The sequence below is a fragment of the Camelus dromedarius genome, chromosome Y (assembly GCF_036321535.1).
Source record: "Camelus dromedarius isolate mCamDro1 chromosome Y, mCamDro1.pat, whole genome shotgun sequence".
NCBI lineage: Eukaryota > Metazoa > Chordata > Mammalia > Artiodactyla > Camelidae > Camelus > Camelus dromedarius.
The window spans coordinates 5392119-5399876 of NC_087473.1; the positions used below are offsets into that span (position 1 = coordinate 5392119).

Here is a 7758-nt window from a genome sequence, read left to right on the forward strand (position 1 = left end):
CTGAGTGAAAGAATGGCAAAAATAAACATTTATAAGAATACAAAAAGATTTTCTCTTTTGTAATTTTAAAGTAGAATATTTAATTACATTTGATTTACTTATAATGCTGAAGTATAATTTAAAAAAAATTCCCAACTATGGGATTTCTTAAATTTGATTGATTATTTTAACATAATTTTATTTCATAAATAATTACCATTAATTTATAAACATACCAAATAAACTGATATTTATTCTGCTCATTTTTTGAATATAGAGCTACTAAATATAAAGCACACAAATAACTAATTCCATATGCAAATCACATTATGTTTCATTTTACTTACAAATGATAATGAAATATTTATACCATTTTTGTACAACTTTTACACAAATTTCAATTTAAATTCCAAAACTTTAAAATAAGTTTATTTATTTATTGCAATATTTATACTCTGTTCACCAATCAGGTATATATTTGTGTACAAAAGGAAGGAGATTTATTTTATTTCATAGACCCCAAATTTAATATTTTTAAAAAGATTTTGTGGGAAAAATATTTGTAGGTCACACTAAAAATAAACATCCTATATGTTTCATTTTAACTCGATGAATGAGAAGTAAAATCTGGCTGAATGTTACACTTCGGTTGCTAGGAGAGCAGTCATTTTGTGATGTCACAGCTACTCAGGTTGAGAACTACTGTGATGGCCTAGCAGTTTATGTGTGCAGGCCTGCCAAAACAGCATTTGAAGCTGCAGTGCTCAAAATTATGCAGATTAGAAAACGAGCTGTAGAAAAAGTTATTTCTGATGGCACATGTTTCTTCAGAAATTCAAGATATGTCTGCTAAAGATGGACCAACTGGTTCATGAAATGGCAGTAGATCTCTATTCAGTGATCAAACATTCTCTGGGGACTTGGACTTCAGGTCTATGTTTGAACAAAATGCTTTTCAGACTTTGTGTGAAGAATCCTTGATAAAAAGACCATGTTACAAATACTGTGTCTCTGAACCAGATGAAGATAATGATTTTCGTTCTCTGACATTTCCAAGAAAACTCTGGAAAATGGTTGGGAGTGACCAATTCCAATCCATCTGGTGGGATGATAATGGAACTTCTATAGAGATTGATGAAGATGTCTTTAAGAAGGAAGTTTTGGAAAGAAAGGCCCCTTTCAGAATATTTGAAAATGGAAGTATGAAAAGTTTAGTTAGACAGCTTAAACTTTATGGGTTCAGTAAAGTGCGGCAGAATTTTCAAAGATCTGCTTGTCTAGCTGACTTTCTGGCAGAAAAAAACAAGTGTCTGTTTTAAGAAATGTATTCAGAAATTTTAGTCACCACTTCATAGTTTATATACAATTTTTTTTTACATCAATCTATGGTAATATAAATGTAAAGCTAGATTTTGAAAATTGTATAAAAATACTAAGGCTAATATTCTTTATTTTTTCTAAAAAATGAGGACAGTGCATTAAGTATTCAAGATTATGAGAAGCTTTGCTAGCAACTATGAATCTTATCAGAAATCAAAATAAAGGTATTAAAGCTACTTTTATAAAGGGGCATTCACCATTACTGCAAATGTTAACGTTTTAAATTTGATGACAATACTATTTAAATGTGTATTTTCCAAATAAGGAATTTCAAAAAATAGTCAGCAATGTTCATATGTTGATGATATTATCTTTGTATAGTAAGCGTGAAATCTGAGGTTTTATAGAGTATGCTTATTTTAATGTTGTATATTTGTTGAAAGTATTACTAACTTCTTTCTCCTTTGTTTGTAGCTGCAGTTCTATCATAATGCAAATTTTAAACGAGGCTGCCCCCAGATTTAGTGAGAATAAAAAGAAGAGTTGTGATTAAAAATGCTTCTCTGGTATCTTCATTGGCTCAAGATTTCAACAAGAAGCACTTTAAAGCAGGGGTTATTGTGGACAATCATAATTCTGGTTTTGTGGCTGACACTAGTGGAGAAACTGCATTTTTACCTTCTGAAATTTAAACATGCATCTAATAAGAAAGCCCTCAACTAGCCACCTATTTGGTGATACAACTACCCAGATGAGAGGTGATTATTCTCCTGCATCACCAATATCATTTAGACCACCAGAACAAATTGCAGTGGATCAACGTGCTATTTTCAATCAGTTGACCACTTTCCACATGCACTCACAAAGCAGCTACCCTGAAGCAAATAGCTGTGTTGTGAATTTCATTACAACTAAAACTTCTACTTCTCAGTACAACTTATCTCCCATACAGAGCAATTATCTTGGACTGATGGTGGAGTCTTCTACTTTTCCGAATAGATATCACAACATATAGGCCAATGAAGGTCCTTTATCTAAACTTAAACCAGAGATCAATGCACGGTTTCCAGTGCCAGGGATAGCTGATACATAAGCTACCTCTCTTTCATGGCCAACTCATCAGCCAACTGCAGTTTATGAATATCATCCTAATTACAACTGATCTACTAGAGGACTACCACATTATGCAGGATAACAAAGATTAAAATTGATGTTGGCAAATGTCGACAAATATTTGCAATTTTCTTATTTGAACAATAAACATACATGTGTAACTGTGTTTCCTTGTTTTTTTAAAAAATACAGTTAAGAGTAAAGTGGGAGACTAAGATAACATTTAAAGAAAAAAAGAGATATTTGATTGATATGATCATTTGATGGAAAAATATGGGAGTAAATTTGAATAGTTTCTTGTAAGGAAGAAGAGAAAAAGGAAGAATTTGGGAAAAGACTAAAACATGTAGAAAGGGAAAAGTGCTAATTAGCTTCTGCTTCATCCTGGAAAGTATTAACAGTGTTAATTTAGGATAGGTTGGAACAGGGGATTAATGCAGGAACTGGCCCTGGGATCATGGTCTCTATTATGTCATCCCTGGAATCCTAAAGTTCACAAGATGTAGCCTCAGATGACACATACAGAATGTGGTACAATTTAAGAAGTAATTTTATCTATGGTCTTCTTTGTGCTGTTCTCAAAGCATTCAAATTGGTGCTTTCATTTCCTCCTCTCAAGGTTGTACACTATATTTTCTGGTGAATAGTTTATGTTGCTTTTATGTTGCAGCCAAAGATAAGCTTACATCCTCAGGGTGGCACTTAATGCCGTTCCAAATCTAAGCCCATAAACTCAAACAAGTTTAGTCATTTCCTTATAGATCTGGCATCTGACTACCTTGGCATGTCTTTATGTTTCACTGTATTTGTAGATACATCCAGGCAAATGATTGTTAGACATGTTAACTCCAAACTCACAACTTTTGCTCCAGCTCATTCTTGGACTTAGGATGTCCTCCTTTTACCTACTTAGAGTTTCCCAGGCTCAGCACAGAAACCACCTCCTCCAGATGTTTTCTGTCTATCTCCCTTTCCTTGTCTATCTTGGGTACCAGCACAGTAAGCACAGCACATGCCACAGGATACATTTTAGTATTTAGTGAATGAAAAATACATGTTGACTTTAAGCAAAATCTACTTTCTGAAACAACAAAAATCATGGTTTTCAATCTATTTCATTATGGTCTTTAGTCTTCAAAACAAACTAGCTCTTTTCATAGCCCAAGGACTAGTCACTCAAGACAGTAAGTGGAGGTAGATACAGGAGACAAAGTATTAGTTTCTTCTTAATTCATGCCTCCATAGTCCTAAAGCATTCCATTTCCATTTGCTGGATATTTTCCTGTCTCTTCCTCATCCACCCACCCCAAAATAACTGATTCTCATCCACATACCAATAACTATATTGCCTTCTAATTAATTTAATTCTTAGAATCAGAGCTTTTTCCAGAAGGAACAGTGCCACTGGAAATATTTAAAGTAGGTTTATACACCCCACATAACTTGTGCCACTTCTAAACTTCACAAAGTTTGTATCTAAGGGGTACTATACCCTTACTTTGGGTGGTCATATTCAGTGAACAAGTTGCAATCTAAATTGTGTGGACTAGAAGGATTTGAGGGTGGTAGATTTAAAAATTTGTGCAAATACAAGAATACCAAATTTTGCAGGAATTAGGAAATATAAAATATTCATGGAAGACTTTGAATTTTCCCAGTAATTGAAAATAAATGGTGAAATGTTTTAAGAATGTGAAATGCCCTGAAATGCTGGAAAAATTAAAGGCAAGGTCAGGAAGCCTAAGGCTTCTGCTCACAATCATGCAGCCAGTATCAGTGAATAAGCCTGGAATGGCAATATTGAGTCCTGAAAATGTGTCACCAGTTTTGAAGAAAGCTTTTGAGAATCTGGAGATTGGGCAAATGGGCCAGGGGAAGCTCTAGCCTCATCCCAACAATATGACCTTTACCAAGAGAAGAAAAGAGCCCACTTGCAGCAGAAGAAATGTGTCTGGACAGCAGTGGTTTTTCCTGCTACAGAAACATGAAGCTTTTAAATTTGCCAGCTCAACTCTGATGGTGGCTATGTTGTTTACAGTAGCAGTGTCAGGTTCAGATGGGCTGCTTCAGCAGCTAGTTTCCAGATCTCTTGTCAGTGTGTCTTACTATGATCATTTTAACAAAGTTCTATACTGATAAGTCAAAAGCTACAGTTTACTTCAAAATTAGAAATCCTAAAGAAGAATACTGTTTGTTCATCATCTGTAGTTATCTACCTGGGAAATCTAGAGTATTGGCAAATTACCAACTTTGGCTGGTGCTTTGAAAACTATTCTCTGAGTTCTGCCCACTGTATTCTTCCCACTAAATACTACAAATCTGTCTACCACTGTGTGTGTGTGTGAAGATGGATTGTTAAGCAGTAACTAAGTTTGTCTTAGTTGAGTCATCAGTGAATTATTCTTCTGCATCTGGCAGGATCTCTGTGAATTAAGAGTTTCATTGAGCCAGCAGATTTTCTCAGATCAGGGATAGGTAGATTATATTTCTCCCAGTATACTAATTGTTACCTGTTCACTGAATCTGGGGTTGAAGCTAGGGCCAAGCCACTGAATCCTTGAATTGGACAGTTGCATATGCATTCTCCAGTCCCCAAAGCCCAGTACAGGACTGTGTCTCCTCTTTAACTTAAGCTTATGTCTAAGAATTTTTTCTATTAATTCTCATTGATGACACAACTTATTTTGGCTTTGAACTCCCCTTGATTAATTTATAAACACTGAACCACTGACTTATTCCAGTTCACCTAGATATTGCAATAACCTTTCTTTCCTTGGACTACCTGGATTAGAGTGAGCATAGTCATCATTTTGAAAGCAGTCCTCAGTCCTAACAATGCAGATCTTTTACACTTCTTTGCCCAGAACTTGAGCAAGAATGTTTGTTTTGTATCTCATGGATTATCCTCACATCCCCAAATGCAACCATGAGAAAACATCACATTGTTATCCAAAATCAATTCTTTGTCAGTATTGAATTACCATTGCCAAACAGTTAAGAAGTGTTGGTGTTCTGAGATTTTACCATGCTGAGATTTTTCACAACCAAGCACATTCTTTTCTTGAAGATGCTGTCGGGGAGATGAGACCCTCGGTCAGAGACAGTGAAATTTATCACTCACAGCAAAAGCAGACAGGGTTAACTTTTGTATCCATTCCCTAATCTCAGATGAATACACAGAGTGAAATTTTGCTGCCTAAAGGAGCAGTGGGCTGTTATCATGAAGAAAGTTTAAAGCATGGGAAAACACTAATTTTATTACTATCTTTATGTATTATTTATTAGAATCACTTATTTATTAGTATCTTTACCTATAATAAATTCTTCATGATTCAAGGTTACTTGCTGCAAAAACAATCATGAGAAATGACATGGAAAAAATGATCATTGCCTTTCCATTTTTCTCCCACTTTTATTAGATATAATTGGCATAAAACATTGTGTAAGTTTAGGTGCACAGGAAAGTGATTTGATTTACATGTATCATGAAATAAATATCATAGCAACATTAGGGAGAATTCATTATCTCATTTAGATATAGTTATCAAGATATACAATTTGGTTTTTGGTTGTGATGAGAAATCTTAGGGTCTATTCCCTTAACAACATTCATATATATCATAAAACAGTAATAATTGTATTTATCATGTTACTATGTAGCCTTCCTAGAACAAGTTTATTTTATGGCTGTAGGCTTGTACATTTTGAGTGCATTAATCTAATTCTCCTTTCCCAACCCCTGCCTCTGTAAAGTACAAATCTGTTTTTTTTTCTATAATTATGTTTGTTTGTTTTTGAAATGTACTTTAATCTATAACACTATGTTAGTTTCTCTTTCACAACATTGTCTTTGCTTTATTTAATACATTTCAAACTGATCAGCAGAATAAAACTAATTATGATAAGTTGCTATTTAAAGATATTTCATACAATTTGACTATTCCCCATACAGTGCATTTCTTGTCCCTGACTCATTTAATTTGCAACTTGAAAATTCTCTCTTTTAAGTTTCCTCAACTATTTCTTTTTCCTCACCCCATTTCCCTCCTTCTTGTGAATAACCTGTTAATTTCTGTATCTATAACCCCTTTTCTGTTTTGTTATGTTCATTTGTTCTAAATTCCAAATGTGAGTAAAATCATTAACATTTGTCTTTCTCTGTCTGACTTATTTCACTTAGCATATTACTCTCTTTGTCTACCCGTTTGTTGCAAATGACAAGAATTTATTCTTTTTATAGCTGAGTAATAACCCATTGTATTTTTATGTGTGTGTGTGCTTGTATCTATCTATCAATCTATCTGTATATATATCTATAAATATAGATAATCTGTAGTTATTAAATGGGTAGATATATATACTATAAATGCACATCTTCTTTATCCATCATCTACTGATGAGCAATTAATTTTCTTCTATTTCCTGGCTATTTTAAATAATGCTGCAGTGAATATAGGTTTGAATTTATCTTTTCTAATTAGTGTTTATATCTGTTGGAATAAATATCCAGATATGAAATTTTTGGATCACATTTCATTTTAAATTTTTACATAAAACTCCATAATGTTTTGCACAGTGGCAGTAGAAATTTTCTTTCACTCCAGTAGTCCATCAGGGTTCTTTTTCTTACATCCTCACCAACACTTATATTTGTTATCTTTTTGATAATATTCATTTTGACAGCACTGACATAAAATCTCATTGTGTTTTGAACTTGCATTTTTCTGATGGTTAGTGATGTTGCACGTTTTCATATGCCTGTTGGTTATCTTTCCCCCACTGTATATTCATTATTTTTTTAGTGGGCTACATAACCATATTGTCTGATTTCATTTTAAGGCACTCTGTTGTGTTCCATTATTCAGTTTGTTCTGTGCCAGTAACATATTATTTTTATTACCGTAGCTTTGTATTATAGTTTATAATCAGGGACTGTCATACATCCTCTTTGTTCTTTCTCAAAGTAGTTTGTGTTATTTGTTTGTTTGTTTTCATTTTTTTTCCTTTTAGAGTGATTTCAACCATTTTGGATTTCATGTAAATTTTAGAATTACTTATTGTAAGTTTCTGAAAATGCCCTTCGTATTTTGATAGGCCCTAAATTAATTTCTTTATTTTCTTGTTTAGTACTGTCATTTAAACAATAATTTTGTCTTAATCAATGGACACAGTATATCCTTTCATCTATTTGCATCATCTTCTATTTCTTTTATAAATATTTTATAGTTTTCTGAGTACATGTCTTTTACCTCCTTGGTTGGATACATTTCTAGATATTTTATTTTTTTGTAATGCAACTGTAAATGAGCCAGTTCCCTCACTTACTCTATCTGTTAGCTTGTTAGT

The 7758-nt window shown here is 33.3% G+C and overlaps 1 pseudogene; it reads left to right on the forward strand.

Moving 5' to 3' along the window:
* The first annotated feature begins 791 nt into the window (after positions 1-791).
* On the forward strand, positions 792-2461 carry LOC135320328 (heat shock transcription factor, Y-linked-like; annotated as a pseudogene).
* The last annotated feature ends 5297 nt before the right edge of the window (positions 2462-7758 follow it).